Source organism: Stegodyphus dumicola, chromosome X1, assembly GCF_044657685.1.
Source record: "Stegodyphus dumicola isolate Sdum_Otavi_A_Nest chromosome X1, ASM4465768v1".
NCBI lineage: Eukaryota > Metazoa > Arthropoda > Arachnida > Araneae > Eresidae > Stegodyphus > Stegodyphus dumicola.
In genome coordinates this window covers 63,349,814-63,374,412 of record NC_140780.1, presented here as the reverse complement: position 1 = coordinate 63,374,412, position 24,599 = coordinate 63,349,814, and the positions used below count along the sequence as shown (strand labels likewise).

The 24,599-nt window shown below is 32.2% G+C and overlaps 1 protein-coding gene across 2 annotated transcripts in view; it reads left to right on the top strand.

Moving 5' to 3' along the window:
* The window catches only part of LOC118205107 (cysteine-rich venom protein AnHyalC-like), a 188,318-nt gene that overhangs the window by 60,571 nt on the left and 103,148 nt on the right, over positions 1–24,599 (top strand). The window contains exon 1 of one of the 2 annotated variants that reach the window (XM_035377404.2): positions 12,164–12,487. The exons of the other annotated variant lie outside the window; for it this stretch is intronic. The gene's annotated coding sequence lies outside the window, so the exon portion shown is untranslated. Of the gene's footprint in view, positions 1–12,163; positions 12,488–24,599 lie in introns of those variants that run through there. 2 annotated transcript variants of the gene reach the window in all.

Here is a 24,599-nt window from a genome sequence, read left to right as displayed (position 1 = left end):
TAGTTTAACTCGATCTGCAAGACATCCTATTTCCAAATATTTGGCCTAATATCTTTTCAATTTAACTTCAAAAACTTTCAAAGCAAAGTCTGTGCTGGAGAGCGAACATACCTTTCACTGGATTTTCAATGCATTTATTTTCACTCAAAGAATAAATGCAAACAATTTGATAAAAAGTGAGAGGAAAAAAATAGCTTTTATTCTGATTTTACGTAATGAAAAATTTCAGGTCTTTAGTCTGATGAATTCCGGCTACTTGGCCGGACATCAGCTGTCGAAGTATCTAAGTTTCACTGGTATTGCTTGGATACTTTATGCTACATCCTTGACTTTTGTTACAATGTAGGGCCAATATTTCGTGCTCTGTTTTATTACAGGTTGTGTTTCATCTGTACAGTCATTAGTTTTATTACGAAGCAGGAAACAGGAAAAGTCAGCGGTGTTGCTCTCTTCGAGATTAGAACTCCAGAGCTCCCGACTGCTAGGCAATACGTGCTTCAAATTACACCACGGAGGCACTCAGCGAAGAGGAAGAAAATTATTGACCCATACATTTGTTGTCATTTTATATAAATCCTTAACTGTTTGATGACCTTCGTCCTGCTGCGTTTTAGCTTAATTCGCTCGTTTGGTTGTTGGTATGTTCAGTTTGTAATGGCTTGGCTAGTTTTAATAACTACACATCAGTTCTTTCATTATATTTTTAACTAGTTACTGCTCTAATTAGAGCCAAGTAACTAAAGCAAAACAATCAAAATAACAATAAAAATTTAACTGATATTTTAAAAAAATAACTTATATTTTGGTTAAAATCTTCAACATTGATCTTACAAACGCTGAAGACTTTGAACTCTAGATTGGTTTGAAAAACATGCAGCTAATTCTTTACTTTCCAAAGGCGTGATATCTGTTAAAATTAGCTTCTAAATCCTTAAATATAATCTACAAGAAAATATAAGTGGTGAAGTTTTTGATCGTCAAAGTGAAAGTTTTTACAAAATTTGACATCATTTTGAAATTTTTATAAGTCGCAAAACAGTGCTGCATCCCCAAAGACAGTTACGTTTGTTTTTGAGCATTAACTTACGTCAAATATGCACTAATTTTGTTAAATATTCTATTCTTCTAAATGAGCAGAACCGCTTCCAGTTTTTTTGTATTGCTTATGTTTGATGTAATACATAATATTGCAATTGATTCAAATAATTTCATTGCTTTAAGGAAATCTATGCCTGAATGTTTCATGAAATTTGCAGGCTACAGTTTTGGAGTAAAATCTGCAAGCTGATGACTTGGGTTACTCAGGTTTGCGATTGTTTATGAACTGCTTATATATATTTATATAAATGTAAATTTTTGCCACAATTAATGTTTTGTATTCAGTACTCAAACTGTAGTTTATTTACAATTCTCCGATTTCTACTTTTAATTAATTCGGTACATTTAATTGTCAAAAATATATTATTGCTTTCTTAATTTCCTTACTTTACACAGTTAATCTACAATCTGCATAACGGTTGCCTAAAAAGTGCATCATTTGTATAGCATGAACTTACAATATGAAAAGCATCTTCATATTGCAAGATAATGTGATTTTTCGAAACATGAAAAACACATAAGGCCGCATAGCCTTATCTGTCTACTAGACGCATGGGCCATTCAGTTTTCCAAATCATCAGAAGGCTAGGATTTTCTTGGTCTACAGTGTCAAGAGAACACACGGATGATTGGGAAAAAAATAGGCTAGCTGCCGAACAGTTAAGATAGCTAAACGCGATAAATAGGCGAACGTTCTAAATGCATGCGCGTTTTCGTGGCATTGCTCATGTGTAATGTTAATGCAAAACTCCTTAATCTAATAATTTCAAATCCAATTAAATAACTATGGGCTTCATATTTCTCTATCGCAATATTAACCAGGTGACAACTACTATGTTTCATATATAAGATATATATAATATTGCATATAGAAGATCAAGTATCTAAACCTAGTGGATCAAAATATAATTTTGGACCAATGAATCAAAAATCAACTCTAATCTCAAAATTAATAAATAAAAAATAAAATGAAACAAACTTCAAAACAAAATTTTTGAATTTAGATATGAGTTTAGTGTTAGACGATGCACATAGACTCAGACAATTGTTTCTGTTTTTAAAATTAATGTTTTTTTTTAAATTATGGAGAAGCATTCGAGGGCTATTTTAAGGGACGCCTTCGTGGAGGACATTCTAAGGGAAACTGGCCCGTATACATATTAAACTTGGAGCGAAAAAACCACAAAAGCGCCCATGAAGCCAGCCCGTTCGCCGGGAATAGAGTTCCGGAGCGAACTACCAGTGTTCAGTTACAATCCGGCTGATGGTGGGCTAATGGCTTTAAATGCAAGCAGCAGAAGATAAGATTCAGATGCTGTCCTCTCTCACAGCATCTGAATTAAGCGCCTTCCTAAAAGGTAGTGTCATAGCAATGTAAGTTATTTAATTTTAATTAATCAGTTATTTTATTTTCTGAAACTTTATCTAAGGGAAACTGGCCCGTATACATGTTATACTATCATTTTCCCTCTTCATTTCCTTGCCAGAATGCAAATTTTAGCTCCCGCATATTTAAATGAGGGTTCGAGATTGCTTTAGTCAGAGCGTGTTCCGCCTGCTGAAGGCCCCGTTAGTAGGTGATATTTTACGATAGAAATCCTGTCTACGACGTTGCGTTAATCTTGTAAATAGTGCTGTCTTTCTGGTGTATGGTGTAGGTTAGAGCCAACGGGCAGGTTTAATATATATGTGCAGCATTTGGGTAAGACTTAGTTTTAATTTAAAATTCTACTTTTTGAGTTTACGCCATAACTACTGACTAGTTTTTAAACATCAGGAGTACCTTCTGTTCAACTTATTTGAGTTCTTAATAAAAGAATATATAACGAAAGAAGAAGGGTATACGAAGGGTCCCTCCTTACGTTTACGTTTGCTTAATTATACGTAACGACAAGTCGCTCACTTCTACTTAGAGTCTTGACTTAGCGCATGTTACCAAACCGCGTGAGACTCTACTGTATAACTAATGTAAACAGTCATAGAATATACTCTTAAAATATAATTCTTTATAATGAATGAAGAAATATTAATTTGAAAAACCGAATTTTATCAATCAAGAACCATCGCATGCATTTAAAACACCCTTAACAAAAGACAAAAAAAAAAAAAAAAAGTGAATCGTAATTGATATTTGCAGAATAATTATGCTTCGTGATTTAGTTTGTTTACCATTTGAATTGATGTACATTTATATGAATAAAGAAAAAAAGTACTTTTGCGTTATAGCCTCACTGCATTTCTAATAGATTGTAGTAGTTCAAACGTTCTAAGACTTACTACTACTAAAGAAAAGTTGTTTAAATCGGATGATTTAAAATATTTTATGTTAGATTTCCTAGTAAGTACAAGTTCCCCCCCCCCCGATTTATGTTGGCAATTGTAGCTTAATATGAAGCATTTTCTCCAGAAAAAAACTTAGCAATAGCCCTTTCGTAGCATTGTGAAAAAGGTAAAATTTAAGTTCCATCCCGAAATCTTGTATTACATTAAAAGTAGTAAATGTACAAATGAAAAACATAAAATGCTTGTGACATTTATATTAGCTCATGTTCTACATCAAATCTTACTTAATAACAAACGAAAAATATATGCATATGAATTTAAATCAGACGACACATCAGGCAGGCTGGTGACAATGAACTTGGAAAGCGCGAGTTCTTTCTTTCTAGAACAGTCTTGGCAGCGTAAGTTCATTGTCATTCTATGCAAGTGGTCTTCAAACTCTGTGGACTCTTAGAATTCATTAAATTATGCACACATACGCATATAATTATGCATATAGTTCTCTTGGATTGTTCAGATTTTGATGTTTCAGATTATTACTCCTTGAAACATCACAAAATTATAAATAAACAATAATGTATTATAAAATTTTAATATGATTGGAATATCCATTTTAAATAAATTATAAATAAAAATTTCAAAAAAGTATGGGATCGTCTTTAATTTTGATTTATAATTTTAAAATGCAATAAGATTCTTTATGCACTTGTAGCATCTTCCTGGGGTGGTTTAGTTTACCTCTACAAAATTATTAATTTAAGTTTTTATATACATTTTATACGTATTATAACATTTACACTTTGGCAGATAAACTTATTTTTCAGTGTTTCTATACATATTTCGCCTAAGAAATTTTTCTTTGTCCTTCATTTAACATTTTGATTAGAATCTAGCTCAAATAGAAGCTTTTGATTTTTTGCGCTGACCTTACTCCGTGAGATAATTTGAGCCATTTTGTAATAAAAATCCGTTGCTCTTTCGGATCTATCTAAGCATAACTATTTTAATTTTTAGAATTTTAAAGCTTTAATTATTTTTTTTTTACTTTTATCAAGCTTTAATTTATTCCCTTGTATTGACTCCCTTTTTATACCCTTGTATTAGTTCAATAATGAAATTTTCGATTCGGTTTCGGAAATGCGTCTGCCTTTGTCTATTTGAAGAATTTCCCGTTTTTAATAGCGTATACTTTGTATACGTCAGAACAGCGTATACCTTGACGAAAGTTTAATTTAAACAGGCTGTGCTTTTTTTGAATTGCTTGTTTTGCTTTCATATTGTTTAATTTAAACAGGCTTTATTAACTGTATAGTTTTTTTTTCATTTAATTTTATTGAAATTAACATTTAAATGAATTTTATTCCTTTTTTTCAAAAGTAATCGTTAATTCTTAAAATTCGATTTTTACTCATTTTAGCAATTGATCCAAATATAATTCCGAAACGTGTCTCTGTTGACACTTCTCTTGGCTGCTCCTTAAAAACGGTTAAAAAAGATCGTCAACTTTTTAAATTCCTTTGTTTGGTTTATTTTATTTGTGTTAAAGTTTTACATTTAATTCTAGAATTAATATACACATTTTAGATTCTTATCGCTGCTTTCTGTGTTGCTGCTGCTGAGAAGATTAAAATGCAAATTTTGTATACAGTATACAATAGTGTACAAAAGTAACTTATCTGATTTTGGCCGTAATTCTTCAAAACATCAACTGGGAGTCATGAAATTCCTACTACAGCGGCACAACATAGTACTTATAGGATGAAGAATGTATAGAAGACAATAAAAAATATGAACAGGACTCGTACCGTACGGAACGAATAGAAAAAAAGGCTTTATTAATAGAATGGCGTTTGTACAAAACCTTGTTTGACCTAGATGGAAAGCAACAAACCGAAGAGCTTTAGAAAGGGATGTGACATCCCCATTGCGTTCCACCTTCTGCCGATACTCAAAACCAGATTATCTAACGATTGTTGGGATAAGAGGTTTCAATCTTCAAGAAGCATATGTTGAATATGTTGGTGTCTAGTGTTCTCCGGAACGTACGATCATGCTGCCAGGTGTCTTCCTAAAGTACACCATACACGTTAAATGGGATTTAAATCAGGGCAGCACGCTTGCCAATCTATTCTGTGAATATCTTCACTTTCCAGGAGCTCATCAAGAGAATGAGTACTGTGTGGCAGTGCCTTATCGTCATCTATAAAAACAAAGTCGGGACCAATGGCTCCCTGGAAAAGACACATGTGGATGAAGATAACTTTACCACAGTAACGATTCTCGATAAGTGAACATGGGAGGTAAGGAAGGAGGGGCCAACCCTGCACTACGAGTGAAGCACTGCTCCGAAGCTTCGGTCTCCAGATGGGCTGTTTTTTGCTTACATTCCAGAAGCTCCCTTGACAGCGCTTCGATAGTATTTCCACACACGATAGTTCCATACAAAACAAAAAACGGAAATATTCATTGTGTGATGGATAATACCAATTTGTATAGTTTAGTGACATTTATGCAAAACTCACATCTTGGTTATTTTTCGATAGCTAACAACAGCGATTTTGCTTAGGAATTTGTTTTATAAAATTCTAAGCTGTTAAACTACAAAATATAGATTTTTAGCAAACATGTTATGCTTAAAGAATGAAAAATACCTTACGGTATCTTTAAAATTGTATACGTCTTTCAATACCATTGATAGAGTATTCGCTACTTTTATTTTATGTTCCAAACGCCAAAATGTTTTAAATAAAATAAATTTTTTGATCATCCACATGTACTTTTTAAAAATATGTACTTTTTAAACATGTAACATGAACTTTTTAAAAATTTTTAGAGGAAAGGCTTTATAATTGCTCATTTTAAACTCATCATTTTAATTTTATATAACTGAAAACTAATCACTTTGGATTTATAGATTTTACTTATTTGGGTTAGTTAAGAAGGAAAATTAACACCAAATGCTGCGACCCTCGTCAAAATTAATAAATATACACACAGATATGCCAATAAGTTAACTTTTCCTTGATTTGTGACCACATATTTGTGTACAGTTATGTATAGATTTACGCAAATGCGTGGAACAGAAGACGGATACATTTGCGAATTCGGCGGAAGTACTATGTACGATCAAGATAATGTGACCATGTGAACATGCCACATCATCAAGACAGCTTATTAAGAATTTGAAAATAGGGTAATCGACGGAGGTGGAAACATTTGTGTATCCTGCTAAAGAGATCCGAAACGTTTCCCAAGCAAGTCTTTTTTTTCTAGGAAATTCGATCGTTTATGTGTTATAAAAGTAAAGGATACTTAATTTATCCATCAACTGATGTTTTTAAAATTTTCAAATCCTGTGAAGACGCATTTAGGTATGTTTTGAACTTGAATAGTGGAAAAATTATTAAGTAGAAATACAGCATTTTAAGAGTAGAAATACTAGAATTAAATAAACTGGAAAGGACAAAGTCTGTTCACATCTTTAAATGAACATTTGTTTGAAATTGACCCGGTGCATAACCACATTTTACATTTAATAAGAGCAATCATTAAAAAATATTTGAAAATAAGATACGCTTATTTTTGCAAAAATATTGTAAATAATTCAGTATCTATGCGTCAGTTGTATACAAACCTTATCTTATTTCATGGTCAGCGATTAACAGAGTTGTAAGGAAAAAAATTAAGTTCTGTCTCTCTATTTCAAAATTTTATTTAGCAACATGTTTAACTGATGATTAAATGTAATACAAAATTGTGAATGAAAAATCGTTGCTATTCAATACATATACTTGAGTAGTGGTCCGCTATTTTTGAAACAATTTCGAGACATAAAAAGTGTTATTAATCGGTATATCAATATACTTTGTATATTGTTACCTTCTGGATTACCTCACAGTATGAAAATTTCAGGTAAGTGAATTTAGATCAATTAGTTGTTTTAACTGTTTTAAAAATGAAGCTATTATGCAGAGTAAGCCTGTCAGGACTGCTATTCCTTCTAATTGCCTTTTGGAACATTTAGCAATCCTGAATGGAAGCAGGGAGGTTGCTCAAATTATGCTCCTATGTGTAGGACAAACAACACTAATAAGAAGGGTTAACTTTACCCTTTATTTCTCACAGCGTACAGTGGGATACAGAAACCACCAATTTTGGTCTAAAACGTAGAAAATGAGAAATAACTAAACTAAATAAGAACTAAACTTATATGCCTTACAGAGTGCTAGTAACGTGAAGATTGGCTTTTTGACACTGCGTATGTAGTGAGAGAAATGCAGATACTATATACGTTTTAGTATAACAGCAAGAACACGCGTGGCCTTAAAAAGAACACGCGTGGCAGGGCAGCAAGAAGCCACTCTCTCTTCTTGGCTAAAAGCCACATCTTAAATACCCATACAGTTTGCAACCTCATTAGCGTAAGCATTTCTACTCGCACTTATTCTGGCTGGAAATGAAAAATAAGAGAGGACAGCAAAGTTTTAAATTAAAAATAAACGTTAATAAACCTTATAAGGCAATCAACATTGCGATCTGATGACAATGCGGTTAATGCTTAAATGTGAAATGGATAGTTATTATTTATTATATTATCAGAGAATTAATAAACTGGGTAGAATCGCTAAAAGAGGTATTTCGTGCTCTGCCAAATTATATTCACAAGATGATTTGAATTTGATAATGAATGTATCCTAAACCCCTGTTTTAAATCAAAAGTTTGAAACTTGATGGCTAAATGTAAATATAAAATTATGCTTGTTAAAATATTTGTAATTACGCACACAGGTCAGGTTAAGTTTTTATTAAATACAGTAAGGCATGCAAGGGATGTCTGCCTAAAGGGAGAGATGCCATCGCGGAGAAATTTCGAAGAAAAACTGACCTTTGCGTGGGTATTAGAAATAATGCATGTAATTTTCATTGAAATTATATTTATACATATTTCTTATATAAAAATTTCGGGTATATGCTAAATTATTGTAAATTACTTTACTCGAAACATATGAAAATTGTACAGGTATTTATGCATGTGCTTGTAAAAAGCCTTTAACAAAATACGTAAATAATTATTAAATTATTTATAAATGTATTTGAAATGAAGGAATTATTGACTCAAAAGCTCCTGTGAAAGTTACTGTGACGAAATCTAATTATTAAATGCATCTAAATTTATAATGATTATAAACATTATCTAAATATATATAATAACCTTAACATTGAATTGTAAACGTAAATTGAAATCCTGTTGACAAATACTTTTATAAAACTATTTAAGCAAAAATTATTCTTAGCGTAAGTGGATTATTCAATTATGGTAAAGCACACGAGGCCTATCTGCCTAAAGGGAGGGATGCCTTCGTGGAGGACTTTTTAAGGGAAACTGGCTCGTATACACGTTACACATGGGGAAAACCACGAAAACGCCCATACAGCCAGCCCGTTCGCGGGATTCGAACCTCGGACCGAACTACCAGTGTTCAGCGTCTTTACCGCTCGGCAGCTGGTGGGCTCGTAGCGGAAGGTTATCTGTTAAAAGGTATTGTAAAGCTAATTCAATAAGATGCGTACTTAAGGAAGTAATAAAGAAGAGTTTTAAAATATGTATTGTTGAAATTAAGGGTAAAAAAATCTAATAAGTATAATTAAAAAAATATTCCCTCACATTTTATAATAACTCAGTTACAAGTTTTAAATAATATTAAAAAAAAATCTCTTTTTTATTCCCTTTCAGAAATATTCAGAGAACGTTAAGTACTATTTAACGTATTTCACTATTAATAAAAGGTACTCTAATTTGAAATGGACTGAATAGAGCATTAATTATAAATTGACTTAGATTTTACGATTTAAAAGATGCTTCAGAAGCTAAAAAATTATGTCATATTTGAGAAAGTAATTTAGGAAGAAGCTCTGTAAATAGAAAACAAATACTGCATAATTTTAATATTAATCATGCAATAAAATTTGATCTTAATTTTTGTAATCCTTAAACAAATAAAATGGAATTACCTTAAAATATTTTTCTAATGTAATTAGCGAAAAACGTGTGAAAATATTTCATTCAAATTAAACAGTTCTGAGCAAACTCCTCTGTGAAAAGTATGTAGATACATTAGGTATTTTTGTAAGCAGGCAAGCTGAAAAATTAGCAACGCCTTCGCCGGGAAGAGAACCGCGGACCTCTGGCATACGCGCCCAGCGCGCAGACTACTAGACCACGAAGGCATGCCAATAAAGTGGGAGAAATGCCTTATAAATATAGTATTTAATTCCGTTCAGAATGAAATGTTGTTTAAAAATTTATACTTTTCACATACTTAGGACTCTGAAATATTGTAGAAAAAGAAAATTGACGTGACATTGCATTTTCACCATACGCTTCATGCAACTGCCCATAAATTTCAGTGTAGTAGCACCTTTTTCCCGACAAAAAAAGAATCACTGCACGCATTTAGAATTTGAGAATTTGGACGCTATTTGCAGCTGTCGAGACATGTTTGCGACTGATTATCAGAAAAACTAATCTTGCCTCGGGACAGCCGCTACGTCACGAGATAAAGGTACATGTCTAAAGTGTTGCTACACAGTGTCATCCAAACATCCAATCTTAGACGGAACATATTTACGCAGTAGTGCAACAAACCTTCTGACTGGCCTACGTATATACATTTAAATGTATATTTACGCCGTAATTACAAAATATTTACATCCGATCGTGTCCAAACCCATTTATCTTAATGGTAAGTCCCCCAATGTTTTGGTCACCACGAAGGATCGCCAGTGCTTCAAAGCAGTGTATGGGGAAAACCGGTTAGGGCCTCTCCTTCTTACTTCCTACCTCCATGTAAACGAACCTCTGTGTAAAATGTGAAGTTCATTCTGTGTAAAATGTGAAGTGTATAATGCCTCCCCATAAAGCATGCCAGGACTACCCAGACCGTCGGTGTCCGCCGATAACATCGCGGCAAATACATCGCGGACGAAAACGTCACGGAGAAAACAACGTAAGGCGAAAACGTCGTGCTACAAAACATCGTGGGAGAAAACATCGCAAAGAGAAAACATCGCAGTCCTAAAACATCGTGATACAAAATATCGTCGTCGAAAATAAAACGGTTCAAAATCTTCGCTGTTTAAAAATATCGTCGTCGAAAATATCGTAAAAATAATATAAAATAAATATCGTCGTCGTAATAAAAAAATAATAAATCGTATAAAAATATTAATATTAAATAATAAATCGTATAAAAAAATATCGTCGTCGTGTGTTACCTTTATTCATAAAATATCATGTTCTTCGCACTAAAAGCATAAAATTGAATTCAACAGCAATATCACAAAGTAATTTAGAATGATATGTCTTTAGAATTTCCGATACACAGTTTCGCGTGCTAGAGATAGAAAAAATCCCCCCTACAGTGTTGCCATTGCTGGCTTTGAAATCGTTGAGTTTGTTAATCAAAATTTCGCTAAAGTGTTACGAAATATGAAATCTATAACAAGACAAATTCCAAATTAGGGCTTCTAGATTCCCATATTCGGTGGAGGATTACGTTATTCAAAATTTGATGGGCCTAGGTACGTTATTTTATCACAGTGCGAGAAACATACATACATTTATGCAGATTCTTCATTATTTAATTTCTTTAAATATAATGCAAGGCGAAATTATCTGGCAGCAACAATTTGAAAAGTGAAACGGCATTTATTGTAAAACGTCACAACATGCCAGAACGAAATTAATAGCCCTTCTGGGATAACGTCCTTTGCGCTGAAAAAAAGGGATTGTATAATTAATATTTTAGAAGCTTAATTTTTATGTCCACATGGTATTCAGAAACTCTTTACTTCTTTCAAATTTTGATTTCGACTTCTGGAACACTAAAAGAGTTGTATGGAACAACCCCAACGAAAAGCACGAAATCTCACGAAAAGCAGTTTGAAGACCAATAGCCTAGATCGGTTTTAGAAACAGTGTAATAAATTTTAGAGAAATTATCAATTTACTTAAATAAATAAAAATTTAGGATTTGTAATAAATACAATACATATAAAAAATTCATATAAAATATTTTATCATAAATGCGCATTTAGAAAAATAAAAACCTCTAAAAAACTGTAGTTATATTTTTTATAAGTTAAAATAAAGAAGATGAATTTATATTATCTGAATCAATTTTTTTAATGCTTGAAGTAAGCATAAAATAAAATGCAACGTGAAAATTATTTGAAGCAAAAAATTCTATCAAGAATGAAAATGGTTAGAACTATTTTTTTTAATGCTTAAAAACGCTGAGTAGCATCAATGCCTGTAAGATTTCGGCATCTCTGCTATAAATATTATCATTTCCATTTGATGTTGCTATACCTAATGGAAACATCATTGTCTCATTTTTCTAGCCATTATCCTGTCTAAATGATTTCTGATTACATTAATTTAAACAAAGAAGATTAGTGTCAGACAGTAAAATGCATAACGTTGTAATAGTATACCCTATATTAACAGTTCACGCAAACCAATTACAAGCATTGACCTGAGAAACTGCAGATCTAAAATACCGCATTTTTAATTACGTTTGTAAGGTTAAATTTCGCGCAATTTCTAGTTCATTTTTTTTCTGCGGTGTGGATAAATATTGTTACTTCAGCACCCAATACTAAACGTTGCATTACTTTTTATGCAGCGATATGACTCCGCCCCCTACGTAATAACTTGTTTTCCTTTCTCATTTTGTCAAGGTTAACTCCAGCATGGTCTATTTCTTAATAAAGTTGTTTCTAACCCGCCTCTTGAGAAGCCGCTTCGTTAATCAACCCTTTATCCTCCGCAAACCTCTCAAGAGTTCATATAAGAGATACGTTAAGAAAATTATCATTTGTTCTTAATATATATCTCAAACGATTTTCCTCTTTTTGAGTTACTTGGGGGAATATCAGTTGACTTTAGAATTGTGCACACTCCATTTCAAAATTTAGTTTCAGTATATTCTATAATACTCTAATGTGAATATATTGAAAAATATTGTATCCAAATCCTAATTTTGAGGACTTTGAAGCTGCCGAAGAGAAGCCCAGGTTGGAACTCAAGATAAAAAGGAAAAAGGTAAAATACTTTTAACTGAAATTTATTCTGGAGGTTGTTCATGCTCAAATAATGTTATCTAATATTTTTAATTTGTATAATTTTTTTCAAAACAGTCAGATATACTCTGATTTTTTATTCATATTCTGAAGTATTGTTTCGCCCTTATATATCATATTAAAGGAAGAAATACTTGTAATTTTTGTTTTAAAGAAATACTTTTTGGACGGCGGGACAGACAAATATTGGTTTTATGACAAATAAAAGCACTAGTATGAGATGCATGAAATTATTTGCATTATTATTATTGATAGAAATATATTTATTTTTCACTCAAAACAAAAAAAGGATTTATTTTGGTAATATGATGTCAACAGTGAATTATTTTAGGATTCGTTTTAACATCAAAATTAAATTTAAATGATAAAATAATATTCATCAGTACGTTAATTATACCTGGTAGCTTAATTTTTATATCACGTATAATGAAGGCTTATGTTAATTAAGATTAAATTTCATTAAACATTTCACCAAGAGTTCAGTACAGAAATCTTCATAAAAATTGAAATTTTTAATATTTTATTACGTTTGAGCTTTGTAACAGTTAAGCGAAACAGTTTAAATATATAATCTTCTGTAGCTTATTTATAAAAGTTAATTCTACATGAAAATATTCCAAAATAAAGGATTAAGGTGTAATATAAAAAAATACGATGCTTTTAAAAAAATACGATGCGAGATCTTTTTCTGATTTTGAAATCTCCATGTCAATAAAAAGAGCTCTTGTTTTTAAAGTTTGACAGAATATTTCATATAATGATAAACTTTCTCTATTTCTGAACTCTGAAAATTGTTTACATTTTAAAATTTTTTGAGGCTTGAAGGTAAGATTTGTAATACTTTAGTAAATAATTATATATATTGGAGCACAAGTCAAAGTAAACCATGACCGAATTTACATTTTTATATGAATTTCTTCCCTATAAATATATATAAATCCCTATAAATATATATAAATCCCTATAAATATATATTTCTTCCCTATAAATATATTCCCTATAAATTTTTATATGACTACTCTTCCCTATAAATAGTTCACATGAAATATTTTCTGCTTCGACGAATGGTACCATATTTGCCATACTTCTATCCGCGGGCTCATGAGTAGCCGAAAAATGTACACTTTCGTTTTTAATCTGTGTATACATACGAAGTTTGAAATGTATGTAAGTATGTATACACATACACATACACACACAGACATATGTGTATATATATATAGACAGAGAGACAGACAGACAGAGCTATATACCTACACATTTTCACTCAATTTAAATATATTACGAAGGTCTTGAACACCTCTTCAAACAAGTGATAATATGCACAGATATCAGAGAAATCGTGTATCTTTAGCCAAAATAATTAAATTTATTGATATGTAGTAAAACGAGAAAGAATAATTAATTTTTCCTTCTCCTGCCCTAGCAATAAATCGAAATTGAATATCATCAAAGAAAGAAATTGCCATGTTTCAATTAATAAATAAACTGTTACTTTTAAAACCATTCACGTAACAATGTAATTAGTGTGCACTTCATTAGTGGTAATATTAAACAAATTGAGCTGAACTTAGATGTAATTAATTCTGTCGGTTTCTTGGAGCTTAACTGCTGCTCATTATTAGAATGGGTTAGCACTGTAAGAAAAACAACTAGTTTTTTTAATGTTCCACAATGTGCAAGTGCATGCATCCCGTCTTTTCACGATGTGGAGCTGGTGATCAATTTAGGACCGATTAAGCATGTTCTGCAGCTTGTTGCGAAATATTCTCAGCGTATTAAGAATATTTAATATTATTCATAGGGTCATGGTTAATGGAAATGCCCGATTTCAATTCTTCGACCCGCGCAGAGAGTTGAAGGCGATCTCTGGTTCTGCCCACTCGCTGAGCCAGTGATTGCCCATCACTAGCCCAGTAATTATGCGGCAATTTTGCATTGCCTTCCATAATGGAATAAAATGAAAGTTCCGAAAATTAGAAAGGCGAACAAAAACATCTCATCAAATATTTTGAAAAGCATTGTGCTTTTCAAAATATTTTCCATTTTAATACTGGTTGTTTTTAATTTTTTTTAAAGGCAGAAAATATTTACTGCAAAATTATAACAGATCTGCAGAAAATGCATCCTTTAATCATTTGCAATGAGGTTTAAAAGACATAGCTTTGCAGAAGTACATGATAAACATTCAAAATATTTTGGAAAATCAAAAATTAATAATTTTTCTACTTTATTTTAAATATGTTACAAAGACGAAATCAAGAAGCATGTAAAAAAACTGAAAGGTAAATCAAAAATATAGTTTGTAATACTCATAAAAGTGCTAAGAAATTCTATGGAAAAGGCGTCTCATATAATGTAATTCTTTTAATAAGACAGAGAAGGAGTTTACGAACACATTTTTAAGTAATATGATCTGCAAAATTATTGAATGTTATGGGAAAAGTATTTAGTAAATTATGCTTCTGTAAATTTTAAAATGAATTTAAAATGAACAGTTCTGAACTGTAATCTGAAATTTCTTATTCTCATTCAAGTTTTCTTTCACGACTGAATTTCCAAAAATAATTAAAAAGTAATTTTAACTAAACATTTTTGTTTTTATATCCCAGTCACTTATTTTTAGAACACTTGACATGTAATGTGTTTTAGGTCACAAAAATGCATAACACTACATTCAGAAATTTTATTTGAATTAAATAGAACTCACTTGTCAGAGAAATATTTTCCATCACGTGATAGAAACAGCACTTTCTCTGAAGAAAACAAAGATAAAGAACTCAAGTATGGTTATAAAGAGTATAATGAGGTACTTACCAAAAATAATTGTTTAAATGAATGGTACGGCTCTCAGCCGAAGCTTAAAATAAAACTGATTAAGAAAAAGATAAAGAAGAAAAATAAAATCCAGTACTTTTGTATATAAAAACAGTTTGATAACCTGCCCCTTTTTAATTCATAGTTTTCTAATAAATGTACTGAGTAAATCAAAATTCATGCCGGGATTTCAAAATTTTACTACGTAAAATGTAGTTAATGTATATATTCAAAAATAATATATACATATATAGAAGCAAACTTAGAAGTAATAAACAGCAAGGATTTTGATGGCGTAGAGATGTTGATCCATAATGAATAGAAGATTGGCAGCCGAGGCGCATTAAAATCTTTATTTTATTTTCAGTAAACATATTGCGACTACAAACAACTTGGCACATTATTTGTGCCTATTTAAAGAGGTTTACACGTTTTCTTCTCAAAACGCCTTTTTTTCTATCGCCAAGCCTTTTGTTCTTCGAAAGAAGGATATGTAAAATAAAAAATATGTAAATCAAAATTATAATTTAAACTAACGGTAACCCCTTACTTCTCCCTCTGTATTCTAAAAATCGTAATAACTCCTCTAGATTGCGTCATTTCTAGATCAGTCCACCTCACATGGCCTGCGCAACGCTGATGCTGTACTTATTTCCGAAACTAAACTCTGAGAACCGAAACCTTTCTATCTTAAATCAAAATATTTCGCTTAACAGATTTATAGATTGGATTTTAAATGCGTAGTTAGCTTGCAGCCCTGTTGCTGCTTGGATGCTATTTCATTTCGCTGCGCTTTGTCGTGCTTCTAACTACGCCGTTATTTAAAATGAGATACTCTATATAAAATTGTGGTGCGCGTATTGCACTCATGCTCATGTGTAATGAAAAGTATGGTTTCGATAATTAGTTCGTGTCCAGCAGTAAAGATTATGCTCGGCTCGGCTACGTCTGTCTACAAGCCTCTTCTTCAAGTGTCATCTTTCTAATTATGCAATAGTCTCTCCAAGTTATAACTCTGAGAGCCATCATCAATCTGTTGCAGCTTACTTTAAGTCATTATTACATATATAATGTTTAATATACGCACATTTTGTTAAACGGCATACAATAAACATCTCTTGCCAAACCTTGGGCAGTATGTCTGTATCAATCCTTACGGTACCATCTGTGATACAGGCTTTGAAATCAGTCGTGGTTTACAATTCCAATCTGTTGTTCGCAACTTGTATATATTGCTTTTTACAGTGTATATTTTTTTAATAAATACATTAATTACATTTTGCACAGTAAAGCTTTGAAACCCCGACATTCAATTTGACTTACTCTGTACAATGAACACCATTTCCCCATGAGTGGTCTCATGTTGCAAATAGTAGCAAGTTCAAGTTAAGCATCTAGAAAATCTGTGGTCTGAATCCCGGCGACGGCATAATTGATTTTTTGTGTTTTCTACTCAGAAAAATGTGATGTTCTTGAAGTGTCGTCCGAATTAAAAAAAAAGTATTGAGAATGGTAATTCATCACAACCTATATTGGACTTACTGCGTTTCAGGCCCTTACTCAGACCTTTGCTGTACTTTAAGTACTAAAGAATATAAGGCATTATAACTAAGCACGTCCAGTATGTAAATGGAAGATCTGCTTTTCAAAACCTGGTTTTATGCATAGCTTATTTTACTTGTTTCCTGTTCCTCTCTCCCGCAAAAAAAAAATGCTCTTGCCTTTCTGAATGTTAGCATACCTAAATATTTTGCTGATTATTCGGCTACACGTACTGCTGATTAAACTAAGATTTAATATTTATTTGATTAATCATTATGGAGATTTATTAGTTTGCTATCTCACAGTATGAGGCAATAAAATATCTAAAGATTAATAGCAAGCCATTTATAAGCATTTGTACTATACCCTAGTACAATAACTGGTGTGAATTCCTTACGACATGTGGCATATTTATCGAGTTTTTCTCTTAATAAACGATGGTGTTTAGCATCAAAAAGCGCCTGTCGCCGAGCACGTTTTCTCGGTGAATCAGACAAAGATCGACAAAAGCTGGATCACCAGATAAATACTATCAAATACCTACGGAATTAAAAAAAGAGAAAATTAACAATATTGGAGCTGCATATAGTCTTTACTTTCCACAGATAAATAGTTTCTAACAATGTGCAGGAATATGGAGCACCGTGGAGGAGAGAGGGATATATTTTGCATTAAAATCCATTTTTACAACTATTTATACGGGAGTATTTTTCTTGTGGTCTCTTAATTTTGTAGTCTTTTTAAATCATTGCTTACTATTTTTCAATGACGTGGGAAAAAATAAAGTATTTTAAACTGCTTCACTATCAGCAGTTGAGATGAATTCATATTTTTACTTTTTTCAATTGTATCGAAAAACTGCTCCTTAGTATTTCGAAGGCAATACAGTACGACTTTTGAAGACAGTTCGATTTTATGACACTGATCTCGATTTATTCCGTACTTCGGCAAGCGATAAAATTTGCTTCAAAGAACAGAATTGAAAATCCTATATTTAGTTAAATTCCCCATCAGCAAGAAACTGAAAATGGAATTTGTTTTATAAAACTGAATAATTTCCTTTATTCAAAATTTCAGCTTTTCTTGTAGAGCTACTGGGAATGACCGAGTTAGATGGGAGTTTCCTTCAATTATATCTGCTGCAATTTTAATGTATACTTAAAGAAAAATGGTATCGTTTTTAAATGCACATTATCTACAAGACTGGTTTCCAATAGAATTTCTGTTGATGAGAAAGTAATTAGCAGACCACTTCTCCACGCAAGTTTATTTTTTTAAGTTGCTGTTTTAATATCATTCGACGCAGCATTACGGTTGTAATTTACATTTTTCACAAATTAACAAATTCAAAAACAGCATTTTACTTTTTTTGTGCCGAGATAATTACTTTTAGTTGTTATCTTCATCTGTTTAAAATTACTGTAACTATTTGTTGCTAACACAAATAAGTAAAAATAGAGCCTTTAAATTGGATAAAAAACGGAAATGAGATAATCATTCAAAAATATAACTGTCAGTTATTTTTTAACTGAGATAAAATAATTGCGGATTATTCTTGAAGAAATTTTTACACATTCTCTTTTTAGGGAAAGAAAAAAATGTGGCAGATTTAATTTACTTATGTTAGCGTATTTTGCCATAATAAAATAATCAAGCCCCATCCAGTCATCTTTATTTATACCTAATGTTTCTTGCAATGCTTTCTTTTCTAAAATGAAGTTTTAAAACTGTAGCTGCCATTCCGATGCTTAAGCCAATTTTTATTAAGAAGATAAGTACTTTATTTTGGAATTTTCAACGTACTATCTCAAAACTTAACGGAGAGAAAATATAATTTTGATAGCTGTTTTAAATTTTGATAGTTGTTGTTCATAATTTTGATAGTTGTTGAATTTTGATAGTTGTTGTTCATAATTTTGATAGTTGTTGAATTTTGATAGTTGTTCATAATTTTGATAGTTGTTGAATTTTGATAGTTGTTGTTCATAATTTTGATAGTTGTTGAATTTTGATAGTTGTTCATAATTTTGATAGTTGTTGAATTTTGATAGTTGTTGTTCATAATTTTGATAGTTGTTGAATTTTGATAGTTGTTCATAATTTTGATAGTTGTTGAATTTTGATAGTTGTTGTTCATAATTTTGATAGTTGTTGAATTTTGATAGTTGTTCATAATTTTGATAGTTGTTGAATTTTGATAGTTGTTGTTCATAATTTTGATAGCTGTTTTAAATGTCCTCTTGCCGAAAGGAAAAGCTGCAGGATAAAATTCAAGTATATGTTAGCTGTTTTATAAAACAGCTGGCTACAGTGAAGTGAATAAGCTTTATATTTTTAACCGTAATATTTTTGCAATAAACATTGGTGGATGGAATTAAAGGATAATGGCATCAGAAATAAAACTTAATATTGAAACAATTATTAAAAAGCAACGGCACAAAAGCATTATTTAACATAAATTTACTATGTTTGCAACGGATTAATCTAAAAATATGACACTTAAAATCAGATTTATGAAAATTTAAAATGATGGCAAAATTGCTTCCCTTGTTTTTCCATAAATCTTGCTTTACACTATCAGGTTCTGTGTTCCTCCTTACTTGCTTAGGGAACATTTAACTGTCCTGACTCGGAACAGGGAGCTTACTAAAGCTATGTTCAATAAATTTGGGAAGTAGACAATACACACAGGAAGGGTATACGAAACCCTTTATTTTTCTCTCTTTACAATGATTTTCCGGACTTCGGAATACAGAGACCAACCACTTGTGGTCTGAACTTAAAAATATAAAAATATTAACTAAACTCTAACTAAACTAACTTTGGATTAATCAAACAAGTGCCTAACTCCAAGATTGGCCGTATATTAACAAAAAGCCGTATGTAGTACAGAGAACTGCTAACACTACGATACGTTTAAAATTATCAAGAGGATTAAACCTCTGGCCTTGAAGGCAACCGGCAACCGAGTAAAACTACTATGGCAAGCGGCCTGCTTCTACTAACTCCTTCCTCTCTCTTGCTTGGCAAAAAAGCCACAACTTAAGTACTTGGCGTTCGCAAGACAAATTTGCATAAATAAGTTAAAGCTTTTAATTCTGGCCGGAAGTAGAAAATAAGAAGTGATAGTAAAGATTTAAAATAAAATAAACGTTAGTAAAACTTAGGATCCTTACAACACTTCTGACAGAAATGCAAACCTTATCTTTTGAATTCGTAAGTGTTAAAAAACTTCTACGAAATTAGTCTTGCAGAATTTCAAGCCGCCTCGTTTTTGTTGAATGTGCATATTTCAGATCCTGATGGACCCAGAAGAGCATTTGGCACGCTATAGCTAAGGCTTATTGCATCCCACACACACTCAGTGTCGAGTTCAGAGTGTTGAGGAAGCTGGTCAATCCGTTCGCGTGATATCTTTTGTTTCCAAGTAATCTGACACCAGCCTTTCCTTGAAAAATTCACTATGCTCTTGCTAGAAATTGAGATCCCGTCTTTTCATTAGCTTATGAATTTGCTTACCATCACAAAACAAAGGGGATGTTATTAATGATTTACATCTTTCTTGAGATCTTCTTGATCTACGTCTTCTTGAGGTGATCTTGAGGAGAGAAGATCAGTAATCGCCAAGTTGGCTAAAACTAAAAATTTATGAATTAATTAAATTTATGACTAAAAATTTATGAATTAATTAAATTTATGACTAAAAATTTATGAATTACTTTAAAACTAAATATTTATGAATTATAGTTCATAAATTTTTAGTTTTAAAGGCATTAGAAAAAGTTTAGGAGCAAAGAATCTTTATATAGTTCCTTGCGCTTTTGTGTGCGTGCACTGTGCTCACTTTGCTCTTGCTGTATAAATTACGCGACTGATATAGTGACCACTACACTATAAGAGCTAACGGGGGGTGTTTTTAATTCTGTACATTCCCCAGGATTTAAAACGTGACTTGGGGGACGGACGATCCACAGTCGACTTATCCATGTTGATGACGACTTGTCATCAGCAACTTTTAGCTTGGAAGCATTGCAGCTAAAAAATGCAGTTTCAAGGAGTTTCTGGGATGGAACTCATTAAAAAATGCAGTGCATCCTCGCCGATGATCGAACCCGGGTCTTCAGATTGCTGAAATGATATGCTGACCACTACAGCCTGAGTACACCTTTTAATTCTTCACAATTTTAAACAGAAATTTCGGTAAAATAGGTTTGTTCACAATTTTAGGTAGTGCATTATTAAACTATGTAAACGTTTAGAGAAATTATGAAGTATTTCTCCCGCCTTCTTCGAATGCGTTCGTGGTGTTGTGTTCTGCACGCAGGGCGCGTATTCCAGAGGTTCGTGGTTCGATTCCTGACGAAGGCGTTGCTCTTTTTTCATCTTGCCTGATTCCAAAAATACCTAATGATGTCTCTATAGTGGCGCCTGAACTAAAGGGATTCTGGATAATGATTCTCCACACCCAGGATTTGGCGAATAGGTCCCCTAAAAACCCCCAGCCGCCCTTTAAAAGGGGGGAGTGTATAAGGTATTTCTCCCGCCTTCTTGGCATGCCTTCGTGGTATGGTGGTCTGCACGCTGGGCGCCTATTTCAGAGGTCCGTGGTTTGATTCCCGGCGAAGGCGTTGCTCATTTTTCATCTTCCGTGCTTCCAAAAATAACTATTGTCTCTACAAAATGAACTTATTTCATTATTCTTAAGTGATTTCATTAATCTAAGGTTTGCGTCTTTTGTAAGAACTTTAGGTTATAAAATATGGTCTGTAAGGAATTAAATGTTGTGTTTCGGTATTAATTACTTACTTCGTAGATAATATTTTGAGGTTCCACGCTACTTTAAACGATAACTTCTAAAACTGTAAAGGCAGATTACATGGCACCTCCGTCTTAATTTCTAAGTAGACTCAATAGAAACATAAACTTAATAGAAAGCTCAAAATAAACCTCATTATCTACTCGGCAAGTCTAATAACAGAAACAGAAAATCAAACCTTCACAACATGCTTCAAATTCAGAACAAATGCTCAAATGAAATTAAAATGTTAAATATCAAAAACGCGTCTACTAAGCTTTGGGGCAGACCTCAGTCTTTGCCAGCGCATTTGGGGCTAGCAAAATTAAATGTATTTAAGTAATTCACTCGCGATTAAAAATAATAGAGTGACGGTCACCGATAGCTACAAAAGCCAAAGGCTGCCTTTCGAACGCATAAACTGTGCGCTTACATACATTAATTAATTTAGATTCTGGTAGGAGCTGACGAAAACTGAAATGAAAGTACAAAGATAACTCTTTATTGAGCATAAAACTCTCCATTATGGCACTTGATGATTGGCATGTAAGGCATTTTGTGGTATGTAACGAAAATTTTCAATATTTTTTCCCTTTAAAGCGGAAAAATTTATTTTCATATCTTTATTTATATATAAATTTTTTTATGATAAGTTCTTTTAACTCCATACCGGTTGAAATTTAGCTTTTACTTTACTGTAAAACATTTGAATTCGTTTTCATTCCTTTCTGGCTTCAGTTGTCTTCTATTCACCCTTTATCACAGTACAAAGATGCCATTACGAACCTGTTACCTATTTTGAATTCTAACTGTCCTATGTTTCACTTGCTGTTTAATCTGATAGATAAGACCGTTCCCTTTCTCGATGGTCTTTCAGTGGCAGAACATTTCAGTTTTGGATCTTCATCGATATGGAAGCATTTCTCAGTATTTAGTCTTTTAAGTTCAAGTAATATCATTTAATTAGACAAATATTCAGGCACAAAAAACCGTTTTATGCTTTTGTTTTTTGTGCTGTTAAGTTTGTTCTGATTTCTTTTTTCAGTATAAATTAATCTTTAAAGCCGCTGCTATTGACAGTGTAATTTGCATTTCTCTGTAACCGATCTCTCTGTAACTGTTCTACTCTGTATATTAACACTGTTCATAATGAAACATGTCTAAAATGTTAGTTTTTAATGCTTTTAAAAATCATTTAAAAAACTTGGGAAGCTCTAAAAAAGATTTTAATTGCACTATTTGACGCATTTAATACGACAAATAAATTATTTTAATGAACTTAGTTGCAAATTCTTATAGATCCTATAAAATGATAAATAATATCTTTCAGATAGCTCAGATTCCTGATAGCAAGGAGAATTTTCATTTGAAAAAGCGCTATTTTACAATTTCTGTCAAGTTTGAAAAAAAAAAAGAAAATATTTGAAAGCTTTACAGAAAGTTTAAAATGTTTTAATTGCGAGTACATTTCTTATGAACTGTTAAAATTTATTGATCGATTTGGAATCATCAACGTTTTTTTTTTTTTTTTTTTTTTTGTGTGTGTGTGTAATGACTAAACCGTTGTAATGAAAAACCGTGTAATGATATGAGACACTATGTGTAAATGACGTCACTCCATAATCTTTGCGCATTCATTGCTGATAAATTTTAGTATATTATTAGCAGTTCTTTTAAGGCCGTCCTGTGGGTACGGCGATAGGGAAGACGGCTGCCATTTAAATACAGTAGATGGATGTTTGCAAGTGTAATGTATCTTTGCAGTATGGAGACACTTAAAATATTATCTAGTTGAAAGTTCTCTCGAGTGGTTGATGGCAGAGAAAAAAAAGGAGACATTCGGATCCATCCTGGAAGTTGACGGATGTTTCCTTCTTTTTCAGGGGAGTAATTTGGTCGCCTTCTATGGTATTTTCTGTGGAGCATGAAACCGCTAAATTCTAAAGGTCGGCCTTTTCTGACGAATGCTTAACTAGTAAAGAGTCCAGCCGTTGCAGGGATGGTTCTTAAAAGTTTGAATTGTAGAAAACCATATCATAAATGAAAAGCATCACTGAGATCGTTTAACGAAATTTATTCTTCTGTGCCATCTTAAGTAATAAATTTGTCTTTAACTAAGCGGTTTTTATTCATGCAGAGTTTAATATAAGCATGTAACTTTCACTGATGTTAATCTATAACGAATGAATTTGATATTATCTCAGAAACACGAACTGCATGTTCTGCTTAAGAACAATCTAATTATAATATTCCGACTTTGAGATAAGGTTTAAAATAATGCGTATGAACATATTCACTTTAAGAAAAACGTACTAATATCGCAGTATGAGGCTCTAAGTATTCTGCTCGCTTTAACAGGATACAAGAGCTTATCATTTTTCACATTGACTGTACAACGTCTGAATGCTTAAGCAGTTTGCAAGTTGGCGGGTAGTCATTTTTACTCAACTGTCACCGTTTATAACGCAGAAGGTCATCGGGATGCGTATTATATATTGTAATGTCCCGAAAGGATCTCAGAGATACTAGACAACCCATTAAAGAAGATGTTTAAAGGCTTATTCTTCATGTGAGATTTTACCACCTGTGCATCAAAGCAGTTAATGAAATTGAAAGAGCAATAACTCTTTTCCTTTATAATAGAAGCGAAGGTGAAGGATTTCTGAGCTTCTTCATTCTGTGGGAAAGAATTTAGATTTGTTAGGGAATTATCTTTCTAAGGGAATCATATAGATATTCTTACATTTATGTATATATATATATCAATAAATTTTTGCTTCATAAATTGTCTTATTCTTAAGTATTTCATTTCTACTACGTGTTTCTGGAAACAAGAAAGGTCACCTTCAAATATTTAAGCGGCTTTTGTTAGGCTTTAAATTCCTTACTTATTTTAATTAATTTTATAAAAAGTTTAGCA